Source organism: Cydia fagiglandana, chromosome 18 (assembly GCF_963556715.1).
Source record: "Cydia fagiglandana chromosome 18, ilCydFagi1.1, whole genome shotgun sequence".
NCBI classification, from domain to species: domain Eukaryota; kingdom Metazoa; phylum Arthropoda; class Insecta; order Lepidoptera; family Tortricidae; genus Cydia; species Cydia fagiglandana.
The window spans coordinates 7614554-7641568 of record NC_085949.1 but is presented as its reverse complement, the minus strand read 5'-3'; the positions used below and the strand labels follow the sequence as shown (position 1 = coordinate 7641568).

At 35.1% G+C, this 27015-nt stretch overlaps 1 protein-coding gene across 3 annotated transcripts in view; it reads right to left on the bottom strand.

Moving 5' to 3' along the window:
• Positions 1-27015, bottom strand: part of LOC134673309 (uncharacterized) — a 317469-nt gene that overhangs the window by 57200 nt on the left and 233254 nt on the right. For 2 of the 3 annotated variants that reach the window (XM_063531274.1, XM_063531275.1), the window contains one exon: positions 10421-10457. The exons of the other annotated variant lie outside the window; for it this stretch is intronic. The gene's annotated coding sequence lies outside the window, so the exon portion shown is untranslated. The remainder of the gene's footprint in view (positions 1-10420; positions 10458-27015) is intronic. 3 annotated transcript variants of the gene reach the window in all.

Here is a 27015-nt window from a genome sequence, read left to right as displayed (position 1 = left end):
TTATCGACAGCAAATGACAATTGCCACAGACAATGCTGACAAGGTTAGCTGGAAGAGATCCCTTTTAGGGATAAGTTCGCCTTTGTACATAACATTTTTATCTTTGTTTTGTTTTTGTCCATTTTATGTAAACCTGTTTATGTGCAATAAAGTGACATACATACATACATACATACATACAATGGTTGGGTCAGAGAAATTTATTGGCTTCAAAATACTGTTAACAACAATGTCCATGCAAAGAGCATAGAACTTAAGGCTTTGACTGTTATTTGTCCGAAGCTTGTTGAACTGGTTATATTCTGTTTCCAGGTCCAAAATAGCTTCCGGGTTAATAGGCTTGTTTGTATCTACATCTGTCCAATATATGTCACGTCAAAAAAGTTCAGCTCTGATGTTAAACGAACTAACAAGATTTAAATAAAACGGAGCAACGACTCTTATTTTAGATCACTCAGGAAGGGAAAAGTTGCGACGGGAATAATCCAATAACGGGCAATAAACGGGAGCAAAGAGAAATTAATAAGCTAGCGGCAAAGTTGATCCTGTTCGACTTGACAGATGTCTGCGGGATGAAATATCATGTCGGTGAAAACGCTAAAAGACGCGAAGTAATTCGACGAAATACTGTGCAAATGGCTTAGCAATTTCTGGATTGAAGTAAGACGATAAAAGCACAAAGTGCTTGGATGAAATACGAAAAGATATTCCACATTAAACATGACGCTCTCTTTAACACGGTAAGTGTTTTTGTTATGCTCGTAACAATTTTCGTTACAATATTTGTAGAAACATTTACCACTAATAGGGATACCTTTTCCTAACGAAACGATACATAGTCGAACAACTGTCCAAATTGGGTACTCAAATAAGATTTTCTCTTGTACGATATGAAAATAAACATTAAAAAGGGAAACCGGCTGGCACTAAATACACATCAAGTGTTTATTAGACCAAGAAATCACATGGACTATTGCTTGACCACCCAAGATGAACAGTGTTTTAAGAGAATACGGTATCATAAAATCTCACTTTTTATCGTAATCTTGTCTGTTTAGATGTAGAGGCATCATAAGAAATGGACAAAGATTAAATGCCCACTCAAAACAGACCCGGTCGTTCCAATTCACAATCACTACATGTACCTACTAAGTATAACGGTGTTAGATGTCATAGATGATTTTAAATCAGCAATGATCTTCACAACTATAACATACAGTGTGGAAAGATAAGTCGGGCCCTGGAGGGAAACTACCTTAAATCCTTAAGTTGGCTCATTTTACTTAAAGGAGACATTCCTTTATTTTTAAAAAGAAACAAAACTGCATTCAAAGATTTTCTAAAACTCGCTTGCCTCGCCCGGGACTCGAACCGACTAAAAATACAAAAAAATAAAATCTCGCAATTTTATTGTACTAGTCGATACAGTTAATGTTAATGATAACATTTCTCCAAGAAACATTAGGTCTTACATTCGTCTGTCGTACAAAATATCCATAAAATCTAATATTTACTACTCAAGATTTATTAGACAAGCAAAATTGAAGAAAAAAAGAAATACTCTTTGAATGCAGTTTTGTTTCTTTGTTTAAAAATAAAGGAATGTCTCCTTTAAGTAAAATGAGCCAGCTTAAGGATTTAAGGTAGTTTCCCTCCAGGGCCCGACTTGTCTTTCCACCCTGTATAATACTAAGGTTTATATTTTGATATAAATATCAGGTAACCCGTACCTAATTATCTCACCCTAGCTTAGTTCACTTCTATAAATAATTTCGCAGTCACTTGGACATTCGTTGTAAATGTCTCACTTGAAATGTTTATTTAATTTATACCAATAATTCTCTCTGAATTATGGGCGTGGGCAGGAAGACGGTGTTAGATCAGATATTTATTGTGAAACTACTCGTCCATTTACTGACGATTTATAGACGGTAGAGAATCACGCGTTTTTGGAAACTTTTTAAATGGTAACAGAATTTTATGAGCCTACGCCAAATAGCCATTCACTCTCGATGTTTTACAGATGTCTTGCAACTATATTATAGACTCAGCCCTTTGATGATCAAGTAAGTACGTAGTTACGTTTCGGGCGTGAAATAAAGCTACGCGACAGGGCAAAGCGAGAAGTAAATTAGCACCATTACCCGGCTCTAACTCAATAATTGATTACTACGCTGCCAATTGCACTGATCAATTTCACCTACAACGGTTTAAAATTCGTCAAGCGCGAACTATCTCCTAAAGCAACGTGCGTAAGTCACAACATCGTTTGACACCTAACAGCTCAAACACAAATGCACTATCCTTTATTAGTGCACGTATTGACAGAACTAACGATTAACGTGCGACAGAATCGGAACAAATATTTGGATGCTCAATTAAACAAATGAAATTCGATGTGGTACACACTCCGAAACGAGTTTGGGGGAATCGCCGTTCGAAATTCGAAATATGGAAAGAAAACAAACAAATATCGGCATTAACGCGGCTGTTGTGACATCTGTCGACGCGTGGAGCCGCGTTGCAAATGTACATTAATAATAACCGGAGCTCAGCAAAACTTGTTTTTCTACACTGACACTACAAACAAACTGTTGCATGGAAAAATTGGGACAACGGAAACCCGTACAATGACATACAATTTACATAAAGCGTTCCGTATGACAAACTAGAAACAGAATATCGTTATAATGTTATAATATGAAATTACACTAGCTCATGCGCAACTTTATATAGTCATTACCAATTTCGAAGCTCATTACCTGTCGGCTTTATAAGACCGCACCAATCTATAACGGCCGGTCACTGCCCACTCGCCTACAAAAAATATAACAAGACAGCTGTTGTAGGAAGGACGCTAATAATAAAGTAGAAATTTCGACGGCCATTATACATTATCATAATTTTGATACGGTTTACAAAAGAGCGTTAACTCGTGCGACATATGTGTCGGGGTTAAGCTTAACATCGGTCGGTAGTCGGATTATGTGATAGCTTTTTATCGCTGTTTTCGATATGTGCACTCACCTTTGAAGATAAAATTATCTGCGTCGTTTCGCCTGTCACGCTCCATATACATATAATTTCTCAACTAAAACTGTCAACTGATAACAGACTGTCAGCAACTTTGAATTGTTTCTGACAAAGTATTTTACCGATTTGATATCTGTCATCGAATTTTATGAGCAATGAAGATGAATCGATACAGGCCTTGCGCGGTAGTATCTGCCCATTTCATCTGGCAATTCGCCTGGCTTGTAAACATTTGGGCCATATAAGGCATCACCTAAATTTCGTAAGTCGCAAAGAGAATAAAAATAAATTTATTTTAGCACCACACTTTTGTTGACAGCAATTCGGTGGTCATCAATAAAGCCTATCTCGCTCACTCATCACTCCACTGTGTGGGTGCGCACCACTGACGTTCCAAAGGATACGGACGACACCAAAAAAATAAACAGGTACCAGAAACCGACATTCGTTAGCGGTGCCGAAACTCAAAGCGAAAAAATCGATAACCATCTATAATTTCTTAGAAGTCACAAAAGGGACTTCGATCGAATGAAAATTTTTGTCTTACTGCATAATTTATTTTTAACTGTTCACACTTGAATTTTGGAATTAGAATAAGTTGTCAAGCTTGTTGCGTTTTAAGGTTGCTTCGAGCTAGTTTATCAGATACGGGTGAGTTATAGTCTCTTTCGACAGGCAGGAATGCGACCTGCAGACAGGGTTTCGGTTGCCAATGAGCCATATGTAGATCGAATCAACGAAATTAAATCTATAGTTCCAAATTGTTTCAAAACAGTGTCACGGTCCCACGACTCGATCGAACTAATTATTTCTTGGGACGGTAGCATCAAAAGCGTTTGATAAAGACATAATTTTGTTAGGAACTTTTGTCACTTCGAGCCTTCCGAGAACAAATTGATTCATTTCAACAATCCCTGGATTGTCTGACTCCATAAATTGAGACGTCTTCTAGTTTAACTGCCATGTCGGCGTTATTGTCACCTTTTTTTTCTCATCCTCAGGTAAAGACCTCAAAATCTCGGCATATGGCGATAGAAATTGGTTACCTATCAGAAAATGATTGATGATCAACAAAATTAGCTACAGCCAGATGAATACATGATTTTGAAATGTTTAGGGAAGGTGTTAATGATGTATTCGAATGGGATAGGCGTAATATGAACTTCATGACGGTTTATTAGAGAGATGGTGAATAAACATAATTAGAATGATAATAAACATGAGTGCTTACTTTAAGTCCTAAATACATTACAAAGCATACAATTTACTAGAATATATATGTAAATATCTACTTCCCAATTAAATCATAAAAATACGGTGATCTGGACAATAGATGGAATATTTAGGTACTTAACTCAAATATCTTTAATATTAATAGTTGTAAATGTGGTTAATCCTGCAATGGCAATACAGATTCTTATTGAAAAAAAAAATTGTGGTACCAGAGGTGGTGTTGTGCAGTAAAATTACCGTTATTACCGTTTTTATTATTATTAATTACCGTTTGAAAATAGTAAACAGTGTTTTTACTCGTATTATGTACCTAGTAAGTAGGTATTCCGATTTCAAAGCTCCAATCTTTCTTTTAAAACTAAGAATTAAAATGTCTCACTTTGGAAGCAACACAAAATCAAGTCATCGTGACAAGTGTAAAAGTAAACAAATAGACCATTATAGGATTTTGAATGAAAAAAGTTTTACTGTTCCCTTTTCGAGGGCCATAAAATTTTTCTAACTTTTAACGCCATTTGGCGCCATGGCACCTAAAATAACTTTCAATAAAAGGATTTTTTTAAATATAAGTACGACAACGATGACATTTTAAGTGTCACCATACTTAATAATAAGGATTAAGAGCACTTATTGATAAATCTTTAGATCTTGTAAATATTTTATTTTTATTTAAGTAAATAACTTTTAAATGACAACAGGTAATAGAGCACCAAGAGAATAACTAGGTAGTTTTTGGTGTAAGTGTTGATTTTCAATCTTAAATCGAAATTTATATTTTTAGTCGGTTCGATTCCCAGGCGATCCAAACGAATTAATAAAAAAAAACAGTAAATGCAGTTTGTTTATTAAAAAAAGTATGTTTCCTTTAAGTAAAATGAGCTAACTTAAGATTTTAAGGCGTTTTCCATCTAGGGCCCATTACATTTTTTTTGCACTGTAGAATTAACAATAATGCTACAATTAATGTGTTTTCACTCTATGTGTACTTATTTACTGGTACATAAGTATTGAAAACGGTTCTCAAATACAATACAATATTAGGAAACTTGCCTGCATACGGTTTCTCTTGGTTGGTTGGGTCACATAACATGTATTGTATCCAACAGAAATAAACACCAAAATGTCCCCTAAAGACACTGTGGAATTTATTGCGTGAAATAAATTTTATTATCCCTCATGTTTCAGTGTCAGTATAAACTTGTTCCGTAAGAATGTCGATCGTAAAAGATTACTAAACGTCGAACATAATACTAGGCTTTTTACAACTTTCGCATTTTTGTCTAGCTCGGTTTCTTTACTACCTATTGTTCTTCTTCGTTCTTAGTGATAACAATAAACCGTATATTTTCTACAATAGCTTATTAATAGTTTAATATTAATCTACAAATGTGACACTAAAATTGATTTACACTGTTGTCGTCTGCGATACTACCTATTGTAATCTAAATCTAGCTGTTGCCCATGACTTCGTTGATATTGTTTAATATTGTTTTTTTTTAATTCTACCTGGACATCGTACAGCAAAAACTGGCAGTTAATTTGTCTCAAATAATACCTTTCCACGAACTATCAAGTCTTTAATCAAAAAAAAATATTCGTACTCGATACTTACAGATTTTCGACACCTTTAGGGAATTATTATTTTTAGTCCAGGTCACTTTTCTTCTTTGCTAATTTTGTGCCTTTATAGAAAGTTTCAAGTCCCTCTCTAAAAAAATCTTCACAAATAAAAATTTCTAAAACGATGTATTTAAAAATAAAATAATTTTTATCGAAGATTCGTACAAACATTCTTTGAAAACGTGCTACGAACATTGACATATAAAAAATATTAAATGTAATACCTAATGAACGTTGCGATTCTAAAAACCTAAGGGATAATATAATTATGATCTATACCAGTAAAGAGCAAAGTAATAACCGCAAATCCGATGCAATAGTTAATAATGCAGTAATATATTACGTGAAAGCTAGTCTTAATGTTCCTACAGATATGTTCAACGAGCCAAATCCACGTGGGAGTAACAAGGCCCAGTGCGGTAAAGTAATAATTGCAAACGCGTGATCCTTTGTAGTAATGGGATGGAGAGTATTGACCGGGGAAGAAATAGGGGCCAGGAATCTATTGTTGACAGTAATTGTTGTCAATCAATGTGAACTATGGATTTTATTAAACGATTTGTAAACTAAGGGGTACATTAAAATCATGGGAGTAAAAGATTATTAAATATTTCTAAAAATCGATCTACTCAAGTAGAAAAGTCTCTATAAAATAAAGTTTGCTTTATCAGATGCAGACAATAATTTAGTTCTGTAAAGAAATAGATTTGTAAAAGACATCTCTGACTTTTATAGCCATTGTTGGTCGTAGGGGCAGGAATATGTCAAGTCCATAAATTGTATTATTGCGGCCTCAGCATTTAGTAGTTTGCCCATTTTTTTGACCTATTTGTATTGTTGTGCAAAAAATAAATAGTTGAATGGATGTGGGGTATTTGACCATCTGTCACAAACACCGACCGGTTTTATATCAACGTACAATATTTTCAGATGTCTGAATTTTTATTTCATTAATCTTTAAAAAAAAAACTCTAATAATCATTAATCTTTACAATAAAAGTGTATGAGAAAGCGTCTAATTCGACCTGTTACTGTACCTACCTATATATTATGAAAAGTGAAAATAACGCGAAGTTATAGTAGCCGACTTAAATTTAGGTAGTAGACTTAAACTTGAATATAATATATATATGTAGTAAGTAATGTACCAAATTACATTATTTTCCCGTCCGATTTAACCCTGAGGTCAACCGGTAGAAATTCTTTTCTTCCGATTCCCCAAGCACCCTACAAGCATATGGCTTTAAAAAAAGTTCATACAAAAATTTATACCACGTCAAATCTTCGAGAAATGGCTTCCTCAAGATAGAGACGTTAGTATAAAATTAATTGTCCTGTCCTTTGGTGCATCTGCCGCGTCTATTGTTGTTTTTTCTCTTTCTTTGCCTTGCTTATAGCCGGGACAGCAACAGTTGCTACAGATTTTGAGTTTATAAAAATGTCCGGTTTTTTTTAGAGGTGATATAACATGTGTTTGGATAATAATGAACAGATGTTACTGACCACACCTATAACATGGTTTTAAATAACACGCAACGTTTGAATCTCTTAGAATATTCGAAGAGTTCACTCACAAGGCAAATAACAGATAAAATGTGTTTGTAAACATACAAAAAAATATTATGCATAGAAGCTAAATAGATAAAACAACAATTTAAAGTATTTGTTGTTCCAAAGATGTAACACAAGCTTAAGTATTAGATACACTCATTAGAAATTCATGTAATCGATACGAAGTTGCTCGTAATTATTCACGAATGTTTGGTTCTAAGTACATAAAGCTCGTGTACCAACTCACGCCATCCATACAAAACTGATACCGATCATCATAAACCACTGATAACGAGCGTCTCAGAGCGAATGCTTATATTACATTTCAATTACCATATAAAATGTACGTACAAGAACCACGAACTCAGTTCCGATAATCATCTAATCAAAGATCATTCAATAACTTTTATTTCAAGTATCGAGAAACTGATCAAAGCGGTGACAGTTTCGAGCGATGAAAAACTCTAATTGGTCTTTATTAAGAGTGACATTGCCGTGTACGGATCGACTGCTACGTAAACCGAATCTCGCGTATTATCTTAAACGAGCCTACATCATTCAATATACTAACGATAGTATGAAACAAATGTAAATTCCAATTGGAATCATAGCCATATTAGCATAGCGTTGGTTTTTGTTTGAGAGACTAAGAGTACAAAAGCTGTTCCAGATTAAAAAAGGAATGTAGAAAACGTCAATGGGTATCCGAAATTCGAAACGTAAACGATGTTTCTCGAGTTGTCGGAACCATCTCCGTTCGAAATGTAGTCAGACAAAAAATAAAGCATGATACCAAATGCAACTTTCCTACATTCTGAATGGTAAACTACGGAGCGCTTCAAAACAAGGCTTCAAATTCAAACTATTCACATTCATCCATATCTTCACATTCTATAAAACTCTATTGTAATTTCATTTTGTAGTTTTCATTACTACGTGGAATTTCAACTTTTTGGCAATTTATTTTACAGTACAGTTATTGTTTCCAACTTAATTATTCGGCGAGCAAATATGCGTAAAATTACGAATTTTGGCCCCATTGTTCGAAGTAAATTAAAACACTTTTCATGTTCAAAAACAACAATGCTTGAATGCGAACTCGTCGATTCACTTATTATTCCCTTGATGGCCTTAAAAACATTGTACGGACTTTACAACTTAATAACGTACATATGTTAAATTGGACGGACTGACATACGATTTATAATGCACCTTTGGACCGCAATAAATTGTAACAGAGACAATAAAGTTTCGCGGGTTGAAAAAACGATAGAAGAAAACAAAGGGCATAATGAATTGAACAACATAATACGAAGTTAATAAGGCGATTTGGGATCAGGGTATGAAAGACACCTGCGAGGAACGAAACGTCTTCATTAAAAATGAGAAGGATCAGGGAACAGGTGCGTTCCGTTTTACGCTGCTATTGGAAGCTGTCTGATCCGCTAGGATAATTATTGATTGCGGACCAATAGCTTTATTGGTGTACGTTTATAGTTTAATTTTGGGTTTGATTCTAGATTGGGCATTCATGTTGATTAGGGAATTAATCTGAAGGATCCCAAAAAGTTATTGAGGTCATTATTTTAGTTTAATAAGTAGTAACTGTGCCATGGTAGGTGCCAAAATAATTAGTCGCTTAGTTATTATTTGCAGAAAATATACACCCACATAAATTCAAAAGTTTTTAACTAATCAGAAACCAGAATACCTGTCAAAACACGCACACATTTTGGTGGCGGTCTTAAATTTCAAGGATGAGACAAAACTTCTCTCAAGTTTCAGAGTGTTTTAACCTTAATTGTTTACAAAGTCATGACAGCCTCTAGCATGCTCGGTTTGTAAAACCGACAACTGAATTCTTTATTCACGGCGGATGCGACGGTTCGAGGTTTTCGAGATAGGTGCTTTCACCCTTATGGTAAACTCAGCATGCTAGGACCTCCCGGCAATTGTTTCGCTTATTCCGCTGACAGCCGAGACGCGATTGGCGGGATCTCAAGATCTTAAAATGGCGGCCGACCTCGGCTGACCCATCCGTCAGGCGCGAAGGTGGAACATCTGTTTTAACATGTCGGCTTTGCAGTTAATATAGGCATTTCTTTTACAAAATAAAATTTCATTCAACGTTTAGTTTTTGTGGATTTAAAGTGTGCCAGTGTTGACGTGAAATTGAGTGAGAATTTCTTTGGAACGGATTATATTGTCAAGGTGGATTAACGTCAGTTGACGCGTACAATATTTTGCTGTCACTGACATCTGTTTATTAATTAGTTCAAGGAAAGGCATCTATTAGACAAGCATTTTTATTTAGGTACAATGTCTTTTTCAAATACCGCCATATAGTAATGCATAGACTAGGAATCCTCTAGACCGAGTTTAGAGCAATTATTTAATGAAACCGATGCTGCCAAAAATACGGGGGTGCGTGGTGCGTGGGACGAGGTGAGCGAGGTCCCGTGCCGTGATTGGTCCCTTCAACGACACGGACGTCACACAAAGACACTTTCTTCTCGAAAATGGGGCAGAGAGGGTAGAGCTACTATGCTCAGTCTGGTGGATGTCTTGTCTGTGTAGTAATGGTGTTCGTAGCTATTTCAAATTATTTTCAAATCCCAACTCATAAAATAAAATAAAAATATATCAAAACAAGTTTCCTTAACCATAAAAATTCAAGCCCGTTGTCATTTTTTAAATCCACCCTCAAAATAGGTTATAATATTAATGTAAAAGAATATAATAGCAGTTGCCTGAGGCCCGCAATTTCCGTCGGCGCTACCGAAATGCCGAGACACTGGCAAACTTGGGATGTACATCACTCCTCTTGTTTACAAGAATCGTTAGCATGTCAGCCAATCATTTCGGAATCCCTGCATTTATTACAGACATTATTGCCATAAAATGAACTACGTCTTTTTATTTTAAGGCGGTTTAATGTTGCGTGAAAACAGTAGTGTAGGAGGCTTTATTTTAAGTAACGTACCTTTTTATCGAGGATATGCTCCGTATAGGCGCGACATCTGTAACAAAAAAAAAATTGTATAAGTATTGTTCTATAATTATAGCGCTATACAAAATTAGACATTTGATAATATGCTTACCTAGTATTGTTAACCGACTTCCATTTCATAGAAGGAGGAGGTTCTGTATTCGGTTGTGGCTATTTTTTTTTTTTCTATGTACGTTCACCGATTACTCCGACATCCGTGGTCCGATTTGAGTAATTCTTTTTTTGTTTGAAAGGAGCTACCTCCGAGTTGGTCCCATTTTAATTTGGTTCTGTTCTGATGATGGAATCCATGAGGAATTGAGGGAACTCCTCAATTTTTAAAGGCACATGCATGGTGATTTGGGTGTTTTCTTAAGCAACTCGAGCATTTTCTCCCGAAAACCACCACTTTGATGAAGTAGACCTGATGATGATGATTGTTTTGATGTTAATGATGATGATTTTTTGAAATGTAGTTATGTTCAGCGATTACTCCGGCACCTGTGATCCGATTTCAGTAATTCTTTTTTTGTTTGGAAGGAGTTACCTCCAAGGTGTTTCCGTATTATTTTTGGTTCTGGTCTGATGATGGAATCCATGAGGAATTGAGGGAACTCCTCAGTTTTTAAAGGCACGTGTAAAGTGATTTCGGTGTTTTCTAAAGTAACTCGAGCATTTGCTTCCGAAAACCGCCAATTTGATGTAGTGCAAGTGTAGCCCTACCACGAGTTTGACATTGACATATTCGCTAAGTTAGCGACGCTAACGTCTTCGTAACTTACTTTTTATGCATCTCGCTCGCATTAATATGCCAGTACGAGCGAGATGCAAAGAAAGTAAGTTACACACACGCTAGCGAATAAATCAATGTCAAACTCTTGGTAAGCTGGTAAGGCTACTGATCGGGGGTTAGGGTTAGGAGTTAAAGGGGTCGGGGAATGGCGGTTGAAGGGCTGCTGGTTCAGGGTCGAGGGGTTGATGGATCAGGGGTTGATGCGCTGTGAGGTAGAGTTATCGGGGGGTTGAGGGATTGGGTCAGTGGCGGGGCGGAGGATGGATTTAGTGTAGTGACAGGAATTATAATTTCCCAGACGGACTCGAGAAAATTCCTGATTACATATTTATTAAAGTAGGTACACGCATTTAATGTTAATCATGATGTTGTTTTTCATTCATGCGTCGCGCTCTTAACAATGCATTAAAACTAAAAATGGAAAAATAAAAACTTTTTACAAAAAAAAGAAAACCGACTTCAAAAAGGATGAAATAAAATATTATCCTTTTTAAGTCTATGCGTTACCAACTGATATGTTTGAAGTCGGTGCCAAGCCAAGTAGTAACAATACCCGTCAAAAATAATCAGCTTTATGACTATAAATCCCATTAGAACTGTACTAATAACTATTATAAATGTGTAAGTAATTCTGTCTGCCTCTTTGTCGCCTTTTCATGGCTAAACAACTGAACCGATTTAGGTGAAATTTGGCAACAAGGTAAATTCTTTGAATTGTTTTATATTTTGAAATGTAGTCCTCTGAATAAGGGACGGGAAATAACTCAGTCCCAATCCCACGCTTGCGTGCCGACAAACATGGTACGGACTGTGCCAAGAAGGTTTGATCGTGTGTTCAGGTACAGTCGATGTCAAAGATATGTTTACACTTTTGCACCTTACTCCTTTGTAATAAGACGAAAAGTGTAAACATACTTTTAACGTTGACTGTACCTACAAAAAGTACGTTCATTGTCGTCGTGTAAGGCAATCCAACGTACATACTTATTGAATCGTACCAAAATCATGGTAGGTATGCTTCATAAGTTGGCTTGGCACCGACTTCAAACATATCAGTTGGTAACGCATAGACTTAAAAAGGATAATATTTTATTTCATCCTTTTTGAAGTCGGTTTTCTTTTTTTTGTAAAAAGTTTTACATATATTTATTAGGACTAATTTGAAATTTAATGTTAAAGGTGTCAATTATTTATTGCTTTTTTTTCGAATTACCTTTATGCAAAAATAACAAACCTCGTTATAGTGACAAAGCGTTTTTACTCAATCATTACGCGTCGAAGCAAAAACATCGAACCTAATGATTCCAATTTCATTCTCTTCACACGTTCTTCCTATTACCTCGAAGGTATCAAGCGCAGCTTTAGGCCAATCTTCTGTTTCCCCGTCTCACTCTTACCCGTTAACGTTGTTACATCTATCTCGTTTATCCAAACCCTTTGCGGCGCCGTGATCTGAGCAAACGACGCATGCGTTCTGAATTAAGCAATTATGGTTAATTTTGAGTCTCCCCGTATTATAGGCAGAGTCGTGGCGGCGGGAGAAATGTGTTATTTTGAATCGTAATTTGTGAGAAGGCATCCGCCTGAGCAGTTGAAAATTATACACTTAAACTTTGAGGTACGTTTACCTTGATAGAAGTAGGTATTAATGGACTACTGAGAGCGTTGCGCTGAGAGATAAATTACAATGGTGGGTAACTTTACCGCCTTTTATATCAGTAATAACGTCATATTCAGTGAGGTGAGCTCATATTTTTTAATACCGCCAAGTCGTAGTGCTGAATTACTACTTTTTTTTTGATTAATCAGCCGTAAACAGTCTTGAGATAAAAAAAAATGTTATAACAATAAAGCCGCTTAAGATTTAAAGTGTCGATAAACACATTAAGCGTTTTTTAGCTTGTCTCTACATAAACGAAATCATTGACTACAATTATAATGAATTTGATAAAATAATTTGCATTTGTCAAAAACCAGCAGCGTACAAATTCGAACGCATTAAAATGTAAGAAAAATAATCCGAACGGCCGACGGTTGTATTCGAATTTTAAATCATAATGTGGGGTGATTAATATTCTTCGTGTCCATTCGAATGACACTCCATGTCAACGGGCTCTAATATGATTGGACGTTTTTGTATAAATTACAACACCGGGCGGGGTCTATTGGGTATAATTAAAAAGCATAGATTATTATCGCCTCGCCAACCAGCCAGGTTTCCGGCGCGTAATTGTTAACAGACTCCTTTATAAGTTTTTAATGATTAAAATACAATGTTCCGGTGTGAAAATATGCGTTGCGACTACGTTTCGGGGTCGTGAAAATTTTTGTGAGCAGTTACATATTAAAACAACCATTATCATTGTTTTAAATAGAAACAGGCCAAACCTAACTGTAAATCAAATGCGAGCATGCAAGGCTATCCTGATCTAAGGATATAAATATTCCCTATTAAAGTCTAGGATCATTGTTAGCTTAATTCTAGTTTCAAATGCATCTCACGTGCCATTTAGCGCAACCATACAAAACGCAGGAAAAATTAATGCTCAGGCGTATGAAGATGTAGATTTCACTAGCCAACTTGTTAGCATCAGAGGGCCTACCGCGAACCACGTTCGACGTGTTGCCTCTCTGTCGCACTTGTAAATTCGTACGTAAGTGTGACAGGGAGGCAACACGTCGAACGTGGTTCGCGGTAAGCCCTCAGCGTTGCTGAACGGAACAGATGCTACAATCTTACAATGCAACGTAAATATAGGTAACATTATATTGCTTTGTAGGGTAATATAATACGCACCCATGTCACAGTTCCTTATCACGTCTTGATGAATTATCGCTGTGCAGTTACTGGTGTATGTGGTTTAAGTAATAGATGACAAGTGGGTGCGCAAGTCGCTGTGATTTAGGTGGGTCGGCGACGGTTGGGCTCTGAACTTTGTAGCTATGTTATATGGGCAAATTTGAGGGACGAACCTTGTTTCGTCATTCAAACATATATTATAATACGTGTGCGTTTATGCTAGGTCTGTAATTAGGCATCTCTTCTTCTCTTTTTGTCCTAAGCCTTTATCTGGGGTCGGCTCTCCTTGTCTACCTTTTCCACTGTTCCCGGTTTTGGGCTACGGTGTTGTCTACTCCTAACTCTTTCAGGTCCTGTTGTGTGTACTAGAAGGCATCTATTAATTTATAATTCAATAATAGATATATTTTTGATTTCATATTAGAGCCATTGTTGATACTTATTATGGTGACTAGAACACTCAAGAATCCGTTCCTAACTTGATCTAACTTGAAACTAAGCGCTCTAATGTGCCTAAATTCTCCCGCTCACATTAACTCTGTATATCGTCCTGTGGGGACCGTTTGAAATGCAAATTCTGATAGAAGTGTATTAGCCATTGCTATATCAGCTCCGTCATATGCAAGTGAAGTTTCGGTAGATCGACCCGGTTAGGTCGCCTCTAAAGCATACTAATTGTTTATTGTTGAGGTTGGAAGTTGGGCAAGCTGTTGTTTTGAGTTGATTAAGTGTGCAGTTTGTGCATTATAATGAAGTTACCGAGTAGCGCAAAAGTCAGGAAAGTAAAGTTTCAAAATTCATAGACTCTGAATTGTATTATCTATCTTTGTCATTATGAGTCTCAGCTAGGTATACACTTACATTTCATTTCTCCTTATAAATCTAATCTTAATATTTATACAGTCTTGAAGAGTATAATTTCAAATTAATATTTGCAAATACACGTTTTATTTCGATTCTCGAACCTATCTAAATGCGGTTTTCAGACTAATTGTTAATAATTTCACAGAATTATTAGAGAGACTTGTCAGTCCCATCGTCTCTTAATCATAATAACTATCATCAAAGCGGCCTCCCTGAATAATTTAATAGGTAATTTAGGAGTACTAGAATGCCATTAAATGTAACCATACTTGTCATTTAGCTTTAGCATTAGAAGTTGTCTCGTTTTAATACAGAAAAACCCTTTTCATAATTATTCCAGCGACGTTTTAAGTCGTATTTAATGTTTTTAATTATATGTTCAGTACAACCAATAATTTTAAACCCCCAAAGGAAAAACCGCTGACAGCTATCTACTATATATCTATCTGCGTGTCTGTCTTGTTTTTTTTATTTGAAAGCAGGGTTTATAGGTTGGTTGTTATTCTTAGCCTATATTATCAAAGTCGGCGGATCTGTTACATTGCATTGCTTTTCTTTTTTAATTATTACTTTTCCATCAAAAGGTTTATTTATTATTTAATAAATCAATAGGTTTATCTTCTACTTAATCTGGATCTCGTCAGAGCAATTAAAGGCGATTTGTTTAATTGTCACATACATTTGAACATCATAAGTAAAACTAAATTAGGCACATGTTAACAAGATTTCAAGATGAGTTACAGAATTATAATCCCAAATGTTACAATAGGTAAGTAGATGAACAAAACACCTATTTTAATTAATCGAAACAAACTGACAATAACATCAAACGCCAAGACTAACTGACATCTCCTTTGAAGTAATTAAATTAACCAAACGCACAGACCAAATTATACGAACATTATGATACTAGATGACAGTTTAGGAGTCTCATCTGCATATAGTCGGCATGTTTAGAATGCAAATTGTTGTAATAGTAGTACTCGCGTAGCCGACATTAATAATAATTTTGGCGATGACAAGCGATAGGAAATGACGGAATAAGATAATAATTGGATGATAAGAGGCAGTGTAGGATGAAGCTAATAAAGTAATGATTGAAACTAATGTACAGTGAGTGTGAGTGTATGATTCTATTGTCTCCGATACCCAAAGGTCGTCTGGAAGAGATCGCTCTTAAGCGATAAGACCGCCTGTTGTTACCTCTATTGTCTTTGTTTATGTTACTGTACATTTATTGTAAACTACGAGTATGTGAGGTGTGCAATAAAGAGTATTTTGTATTGTACTGTTATGTACAGTGTTCCAATTTTGCCCTTTGGACGTGTACCTATATTCGCGGACTTTAAACGCACTGAGTATTTATTTATCTTGATTATTTGTTGTATAGAAGTTATATGAGCCAAGTAAAGAAGCATGTAGGCGCCGTGTCATATCAGGACACTAAAACTGGCTTCAGACCGACAAAGGTGGAGACAGCTTCATCAAGCTGCACAGACAAGAGCTCAGCTCTTGAATTGAATTGAATTCAAGCAAGTTCGGTAGGAGTGGTAGGAGTTTTTGGATTAAAGTATTTAGGTAGCTAGAAAACACTAGTAAAGTAACTTGTTTCACACCGCCACCGCTTGTAACTCGCACATATTAAATATGTAGTTATGCATAATGTCACTTTATGTTACTGATGTACATTTCCGTATTTAGGCATTTGAGAGTACACATAATTTGCAATAATAATGTGGCTGGATATGTCATAAATTATCTACGAGGACATTTAAAGCTACGGAACTACAGGAAGATGACTAGTAATGGAGACGTACAAGTTATGACTGGGAATAGGAAATGTTGTTCATGATTAAACCAGTGCTAGACAGCATTAAGCTATTAGTAGTTGAGGTATTCAAGAGAAGATATATCGTAATGATGGTATTCACTCCTTGTCTTGAGATTCGGAATAAGTTACCTACGTGAGATGTAGTAAGTATTTACCTAACAGTTCTAAGTACCAACATTTATGAATTATGATGTTAATATGTATGCTTAAAAACTTTTAAATGAAAATGAAAATTTTAAGCACTATATGTCTTACGAAGAAAGAAATTTCTGTAATGCAATGCATGCTAACTTAAACAAGCAAATAAATTATTGCAAATATTTCTTTTGAGCGTAAGTATTACGTGTTAGTATATTAATGTGTAACTAATAGAACTAAGTACCTGACAGACTCTGAGAAGTCCTACTCAAAGACTAATATATGAGTTGATGCATGTGTTATTGACATAAGAGTCAGCTTTAGTTTTAATATACACTTCTTTATCTTAATAAGCATCGTGTACCAATTCCCATGAACATTATATTTACCTCTATTGTATTTTGTTAACTGAACGTATGAAAATGCAAATAATTTCATTAAATGCAACGATAAACATGTCCTAGTTTCACTTATATTAAAATGATATGTAAATTAAATACCAGGCGAGCCTGCTCGCGTTTCTGTAATAAGCTATCTGGTGTCCCCATTATTTTTGAAGAATACTGTTTTGTTCACAAGAAGAATTATTTTAGTTAACGTAAGTACGTACGGTGACATGGAAATTGGGGCATCTCCTCATAAAACACTTAAAAACTAAGCCGTGTCAAGCTCGGCTTAACCTTAATACTACGAAATATAGGGCAACTCACTATTAATATGTATACGTATATGAAAGTGATGATATTCCGATCGTTGCTTACAATAAGGGATTTTTTGTAGCGTCGAGCAGTAATTCTAGAGTCTGTGCGGAAAGAAAAGAGTCGTGAAATGTATGGGATCCAATACATTCTACGACTCTTCTCTTTTCGAACACATTGTATCTCTGATGCTAAGCTGTCAAATGTTTAAGAATGTCTAAAAGTATAAAGTTTAAAAAAAACAATTTATAAAACCGGTGATTATTTACATTTAGATAGATAGATAGATGGATAGCATCTTAGCATTATGTAAAGCTTCCCGCATTATATTAAGAAATACAGGTGTCACAAGAAATATCATTGTAGCATTTGAAAACTTCATATAAAGTAAACAGTTAATGTAAATACCTCTAGTTACACAGTTTGCAAGTATGTAGCTTATATCTATTTTGCCGAGTGGGTAAAATAAAATTAACATAATAGAAGTATAAAAAAGGATTTTCTATAATTCCATGCGGAACACTAAGTACAAAATCCAGATAATATTTTGCTTCTCTCACGAATGCTAAGTTAATCTGATACAACGGAAATGTAAATGGTTCAGAATATAACGTTATATTGTCATGTAGACCTTTATTGTGTTCAACAGGCCAGCCAACCATGTATTAAGAGAATGTAAATGTCAAGAATAGTGTGAAGTAATGGAGGATTTTGTGGCGCTACGCGAAATTTTATTTGCTGGTCGGCTGTATAACATCTATTATTCGTAATTTACAGTACAGATAAATTCATATTAATAGCGGTTTGGAAGTAAAATAAACCTTTTATTATGATGTTTTGAAATGAATTTACTATCCTTTAACATTCTAATTCTAATTTAACATTCATGAACCGTTAGTCAGAATATCTTGGTTTAAGGTAAATATATCTTGGATCAAGATATATCAGTTGAGAGATAATTGGTTCTTGGCACAAAAAAGTATTTTTTTCTGTGTACGGATAAATGATTTTATCGTGTAATATTTTACAAGTGATAAACAAAAGGTTTAATATTGGTACCTACCCATATAATAGAATACTACAAAAAGACAAAAATTAAAAATGCACCAATATAAAAGTACCTATTTGTTTAAAAGAAGAAAAAAATTAAATAGGTACCAACATAAAAGTGTTTGATTAAAAAAGCCGCGGATATCCTTAACTCAACAAAAAATATCTGCCTCATTTTTCATACTTTAAAAAGCAGAGAATTGAATTCTGCCATGCATTATGAAGCTTGGCGCAATACGGCGTAATTTATGTGCGTAGAATCCAGATGTAATCTCGCCAGGCTCATGTATCCCTTAGGATGCCATGCCGCAGAAGGATCGATTCAGTACACCGTCTTTTTGCAAAAGCATAAAAGAGTTATATTTTCGCATGTAACAAATCCAAGAAAGATGTGATGGAATAATCTTAAAACAGCCATTGTATCTAATAAAAATTATTGAAATAAGTAACTTACATGTTTTGTGGCTTTAAAAAATAACTAGAGTTGTGATTCATTTAATGTAACCTAACATCAAAATTTAAAATAGATTGAAGACAATAGCAAATTATTTATTGTACCTATACTGAATAGTAAGATTTTGAATCCCAGAAATCATAGGTATAAAAGGTAGTCGTGAACACTTACGAAATGCTGCTCACAAGTGTATGATTAAACTTTTTGAAATAGGTATTAAGATGATGATGCTTACATGTGTTCGTAAGTCCGCCTTCCTGTGAGCTTTTAAAAGGCTTTCTTAATTTAATCACATTATAATGATGTACTGGATTTGGCTGTAATCGATAGTATACTTGTAATACAATACAAATTGGTTAGGTCTTATGATATTCTCTGTAGTAAGAATTCATTGTATGAAAATAAGTATACCAAACAATTGCAAACAAGTTTGGTTAGGTCTAATAATATATTCTCTGTAGTAAGATTTCATATGAAAATATGTATACATTAATTCAAATAAAAGTACATCGTACATCACTCATAAAGTAAACACTGCTCTTCATTAGCATTTACGACGTTTAAATTACTATGTAGGTACTTACTCGTAGTTCTTAAGTTACGACTGACGATGTTTTAAATTAACATAGATACTAAATCTGTGCAAGAAATCTATAACCTAGATATAGATAACCACAAAACATACGAAGGATTTCCAATTGCAGATATCTTAAGCTCATATTCTCTGAAGAAACTTGTTTGACATTGGCCCTATTTCCACCGAGCCACTAAAATTAAGTCATCACATTCGTAGAGCTTTGCATGCATGCTACTTTACTTATTACTAGCGTACCATCCAGCTTAACGAAAGTACACTATAACTGTTAAGTAATAAAGTTGAAACTTTACTAACAAGGAACTCGTTGCTTTTTACAGCGGAAAAAATTGCATCGTCACCGCGGCGACCGTGACGAACCGGGATGGAGACGTCAATTCCTTTACATTCTTCACAAAACCAACAAGAAAGAAGCAAAGAAAGGAGTACAGAATAAATAGAAGTGAAAAAGCCGGAGTGTGCGGTCGTGACTGTAGCTGCTACTGGATTATTCTCGATAGAACCGGTATGTAGCCAAGAAAAACTAGGTTCTGTATCATTCAGTTGGGTCTGTATTCGAGTTTCATTTTGAGCCATACCACCCGGCAACTTCAGTTAGTTGCTAAATACGGTACTGTAATTCTTGTTTTTCATCTAACGTAGTATTGTGTTTTGTGTCAGAAAATAAATTGACAATTTTTCTTCTAGATATATTTCAGAGTAGGTAATCAGGCTGCGCAACTGAAAGACAAGGATATTATATTTAGTGTCGCGTGGAATGAGTTTTTAGTCAATGCTATGAAAAACAATAGCTACTCTTCATCTTTCAATTAATTTATGTTATGTGATTTTCCACAATCTAGTTTGATACATTAAATAGTGCAGAATCACCTCCTAAACATACCTACGGGATATCATAAACATTTTCATTAAGCTAGGTATATATTAGGTATATTATTAGAGACTGTTAAGACGACTATTAAGCACGATTCGCGGCTAACCTTATCCAGCATTTATATTATCGTCAATTAAAAGTACTTAAAGTCACTATCCACTATTTTGTGATGGTCGACAATCCAGTAAATGTAGCAAGCACAATTATGTGGTTATTTTCACGTTAGGAATGTTTAAAGTTTGACCAAACAGAACGTTTCACGCTTGATTCCAAATGACGTGCCACGCTCCGCGGACAATTTCATTTAATTTTTGAAAGCCGAGGCGTGAAAACATGGGACATTTGAAAAAAAACACAATGAGCTAGGGTCGTGAGTTGGTATTTGTTATTTTTGTATCAGTTTAGGTCGTGATACCCATAATAACTAAACCCTACTTCGAGATTATTTTTATGGCAATAAATGTGACTTCCGGATGTCAATTGCTGCATCACTGTTGCGTTATTACTGCTGCGGCGTTGAAGCTGTTGCTGTGTATCTGTCATTTTTCTTCAGAATATGAGTGACGCACAGAACGTCATAATCGCGGCGCAATAATGAGGCGGCGAACGTCACTGTTGCAGTTAGTCTGTGCGGAAAATGAAGAGTTGTATAATGTATTGGATCCCATACATTTTACGACTCTTCTTTCCGCACAGACTCTAACATTCGAATGTCTCTTGACTCGTCTTTAGATGACTTACATAAATATCTACGCTTTTTTTTTTCAGATTAACACAGTGGACAATGGACATGCATGAAATCGATTAAAGACATACATAAATATTTCTTTTCTTTTCAAACGCACACCTCTAAAAATAAATTGTGAGATAAGATACAAGTAGGTAGATACTTTATTTGGGAAAATATTTAAAATATGGCAATTTTTGACCCGTCATTAATTTAAGCTTATTTTGAATTTGAAATCAATAACCGCACAAAGGAAAGCAATAATCCAAACTCAAACATTGCTGTAAGCATCCAATATTTTGGCACGCCATAACTCACGTTAACAAACACGCCCCATAATCGAAAAGCGATAACAATCACCAAACCATTTAACATCGAATTCAAAACATTTGGCCACTAGCCAGACAGCAACCTTGCTTGTATTATCTTATCAAGCATGATTATTAAGATGTTCAATAAAAACGGGAACAAAAAATCGGGAGGGCGTTCGCGCCCGCGGACGTAAGGTATATAGCAATTAATGTTAGACAAGCAAAGAACAATTCAAAAACGCCGACACGACCACAAACTCAATTACGCACACATGCGCGTACGCATACGAGTTGAACGCACACTTGGGAGCGTTTTATTCGCGCGTGGTTAGGGCTGTTACACACACGTTCAGTTCAACATCATAATTACGAGGGCCAGTGGCGTGCGTCGAGCTGTAACGAGCTTAAAACAAAATGGCCGCTAATTTTATTTATACGCAACTGTGTGTTTAAGTTTGGAAGCACAAAGCATGGTTAAATATAAAAATATACATACACCGTAATCCGAGATATAACATTATGTACCTTGTACAGTGTGTGTGTTGTGTGTTGTTGTTTGAAAATTAACTGTTCAAAAAGTAGGTATACATATATATGTATATGTATGTATGTATGTACGTGTGCTCCTTGCAAAAACAAATTATTTCAAAACATCTAAGGAAAATATTTTGAGTACAAACAAGTAGGTAATAATGTGAGGAAGTTCCACTGAAGAAAATTATGAAACCTTCGTCATTATTTGTCACTGATTCGAATTTTCTTTTAATAAACAGTAAAATGTTTTTGTAATCGAATGCGGCTTCCATCTGGTACACTCAAAAACACACAAGTACACCTAATTAAACAGAATAATAGCGCGCATTTGTAGCACGAGAAAGTAAAGCAACATTAAAACGTTTGAATCATTTCAGACGGCGACAGAACACGACATAAACAACTAGAGCCGACAAAACTGGTTGAGCGAAACTGAGTATCCTATAGCCACGGTAGCAGGAAACATTTAAATACTGGCGAGTGATTAATATTTATTACGAAGCACGGTAGGCCCCCGTTCAAAACGGGGCCGATTTTGAATCTGTTAAATATATTATAATGTTTGTTAATTAATTCGTCAAAATTTTTCCTGTGACAATGGGGAATGCTTTTGTTGAAATGTTTGTATTATTTTTGAATGGATAATGATTACTTTACAAAATGCATTTTTAAATAAAAGTTTACTTCTTAACTAAAAAGTCTTGACGATCTTCATTAGGTATTGATTTTGTACAATGGTAAAACATTATTTGCATTGACTTTAAGAATTTCTAAAGGTTCGGTATGCTTAGTTTTTTTATTAAAACCTGGTCAAAAATTAGACTTAACTTTTTAACAAAGGATTATCTTGTTGCTCGTTGAATAGTAAACGACAGGAAACGTCGTTTTAAGATACGCTACTTCATAATCATTTATTACACACACTTTTAAATTCCAGTTCTCTCTCTACTAAATGAGAGCAAAAAACGAATGAAACGAGAATCAGGGAGCATTTCCTAGAACCACATACGATCATACGTCAGATAAGCTAAGCAAGAAAAATCACACGAATTAAGCATTCTAAAAGAGTTGTCAGTCCACCAAATTAAGTCTAACGGTGACCAAGAAAAATACCATACAAATAGACGTTATCAAGATTGTATGAAGAAAAATAAGTCGGTAATTATTAAAACAAGATTATTATCAAAATCACTATAAGTCTTGTGAGTTCAAAACAAGTTCCCCGTGGATTAATGGATGCCAGTCATTAACGCTTCTAGCAGTAATTGCCTGGCACTATTATGATGAATTGTTCGCTTTTTTGTGGATATTTTCTCAGGGATTTTTAAACGCTTCAAGGGATTATCAGCCCAAATTACTGAGCATTAGTTTAAAACTAACGTTTAAGACATTAAAGTGTTAATTAAAAGCGTTAATTTTTCAATTGCACTCTACAACTTTCCTTCAAAGCACCAATACAAATTTTCTTTTATATTTATTATGATAATTTCATTCTTTGAAAGCATTATACAATATTATCCTTTCGTTCGAGCTAATTTGTTTACAAATCACAACAAAGTCACAAAAGAGCTTTAAGTCCTGTTTTATTTAAATTAGGCACTAAAATAAATAAAGTCCCTTTGGATGGCTAGAAAAGCTAGGGTTTTTACTACCTCCGGCACGGCCTGGCGAAAGCTCTCAGCCAAATTGTATTATTTTGCATTAATTTTTGACAAAGTATATTTTGTGCTGGACTTACTTTGCATTTTTCCTGAAGAATATCTTAATTAGGCTTAGTAGTCTGCGGTACAGCCTGAAATTTTGAGGTAAGGTTAATGGCGTAGCCACGACGTTTCCATGAAGCAAGCGTTGCGTACGATGTAAAACAAGCTTCAAATGATTACATAGATTAACTAGAGGAAGTTAATCGACACGACTCTAACAAAAAATAAAAAAGGCAGTGATTAAAACCTCGGCACCAGCGCAATATACAGTGAAACCTGGTTAATTGGCACCTGGATAAATGGAAAACCTCAATAATTGCAACCAAAAGTCCGGTCCCGGTCCCTTGAGACCAAAAGGCCTCTATAATTGAAATTTTGGAACCTCTATAATTGCAATTTAGATTTTAGTGCTTTTCGTAATTTTGCCTCTATAATTGACCACATCGCAACTTAAGACCTCTATAATTGACACTGTGCTAAAAAAATCCGTTATTTTTGCTCTTGTTTTTACCTCTATTATTGAAATGAGTCACGCTTATTACCTCTGCAATTGAAATAATGTAGTTGTAGACAGCAGAAACAATATTTTAATAGCAATGATCATTTTATTTATATCTCTATCCAGAATTTAATTTATTTATTGGGTTATATCTATCACAGACAGCCTGTAGTAGGTGAAATAGATTTGATTAATAAAAAACAAAGTATGCTTTTTACATTCTAATAAAACTTTCTTTTACAATTCAAGGGAATTTTTTAAGCACATGATAAGAAAATAAAGTGGTAATTAATGTAGTGTAAAAGTGCAAGTATAGACAGAAGCAATATATGGACCAGAAACCCAGAACGTAAGCGTATAAATCTACTTTAAATGGTTATTTGCACCTCCATAAAAGAAATTTGTCAGAACGCAACCTCTATTAATGAAAACCTCTATAATTGACACAACAATTTTTGAATCTCGTTAATTGACACGACCTGCTTAAATGAAAAACCTGCTTAATTGACAAAAACTGCCCGGTCCCTTGAGATTGCAATTATCCAGGTTCCACTGTAATTATAAAAGTGTAACCGCAGCGTGTATTAATAAACCAAATACTTGAAAATTGCCGCGCCGAGCCGAGCGTCATTTCATTCAGAAATGAGTCGTTAGCGATCCAGATCTTTGAAATTACACAAAATTAATTGAGACGTCAAGCTTGCAGAAGGACGAGAGAAAAAAGGATAGGCCTGTCTCCATACTAATTTAGATATCAAGCCAACGAGCTCGACAAATTGTTAGCCATTCGTATTGGATTCGTGGAATTAAGACATTTGTCGGCTGCTTTGTTCGGAGTTTATTTTTAGTTAGAGGTTTCAATCGAATATGCTGAGAGTTTGGCGGTTTTTGTTATGGAATAGTTGAGAAGTTTGGAAACAACCGGGACCAATTATTGCTCTGTTAACACGAAATGGGGTGGCCGAAGTTTAGCCTTTCGCTGAAATTTTAATTGAAAAACATGTATGCTGTCTGAAGAGAGTTCTTGACTTTAGTAATAACAATTGGCTAGAGGTTGATGGACATGCTTTAATATGTTGTAAAAAAACATTTCATACAGAAAATATATCTCATCTTGATTTAGGTCAATTCAAATCGTGATTGCGTCATTATGACTAGGTGGAAATTGGACATGATGTAAAAACTGACAGTTCATTAACGAGACTTACAAAAAAATACTCGAAACTGATACTAAAGGCACCTTCATTATTAATTGAAACCGACTTAAATTTCCACCTCGCTCATACCGTAAAAAAACGATACTCCAACGACTGTAATTTATGTGTTCGAAATATATTAATATGTAAATCTTACTCTCGGACAAGGGTTAATTGATGTTAACTATAAATAACACTAAGAAATATTATGTATTGAATGAAAAAACAATTTTACACCTGCGTTAATGGGATCAATGGGAAATCAATTCAATTTGATTGGTGATATTATGAATTGATGTGAACAACAGAAAGTGTGTCTGATAATTTAACAGCTCTATTAGTAGCAAACGACGCTGCCGATATTTATAAAGATCGTAAAGTTATATTAGACTATGTATTGAACTAGAATCACTATCATAGCGTCGATAGACATATTTTACGACCGCTTATAGAAATACAATATCAAGACAACACGCACCGTCACCTAAGGCATAAAAATCTAACAAAGGTGCTAGTGGGTTTTCAAAAGCTGCTGGTGTATTTTTTAAATATATATACATATAGCGCCCTTTAAACTATAAAATAAAACAAATTTATTTTTTACAAACAACAAATTGTTCTCTGTAAACAGAAGCAGTTGAGGAATCATACAAAAATTTTACTGGTCATGTAATATATATAAGTAGGATGAACAAACACAATTTCTTTCAGAGTTTCGCTAAAATTCTTACAGGCGGAATCGTCGGGCCGGCCAAGTCTATTACCATATCCGGGCTATGGAATAATATTCAGTATGACTAGCAGGAATGCAAATAAAACTTCACAGAATAATCCCCTGTATAATGTAGCTGCATTATTGTAACCTAGTTCGGGAGTATCTCTTGTGTTACAGTTTATGGGCACTTTATCTGGCAATAACTGGACGTATGTATGTTTCTAGATTTTCTAGTGTCATTTAAAAAAAGACAACGCCACAATATATTACGTTTTCTAATTTTTTTAATTACCAGGACTTAGGTACGTCCCTTAGACCAGTGAAATTTCAATTGCCTATTAAGGTGCATAAAATACAGGCGCCTGGTAGATAGACGGGCATATAGGCAGACGGACAGCGGTTAGTACCTAAGGAATTTTATTTATCATCGAACCAAATAACGGGGACAAATCTATCCTTGACAAAAGTAATGACAAAATCTACTAAACCTTCAATAATATTAGTTGGCTGCATATATGTAACACGCATAACTCCTTTTGTATGAAAGTATAATCAACACTTTCATTTAAAGTGTCCTTCGTTCTCTTTGATGTACAGTCGCCATCAGATATATAGGAGCGGCCAAGGTGTCCACAATATCTGAACACGCACTCGAATGCCCTGACAATAGAGGCGTGTTCAGATATTTGTTAGCACCTTGGCCGCTCCGATGTATCTGATGGTGACTGTACAGTCGTAAACATAAACGTTGTATGAACGTGTGATTGCGCATGAATTTCTTTAATCCGCTGCCTTTATAATACGAGG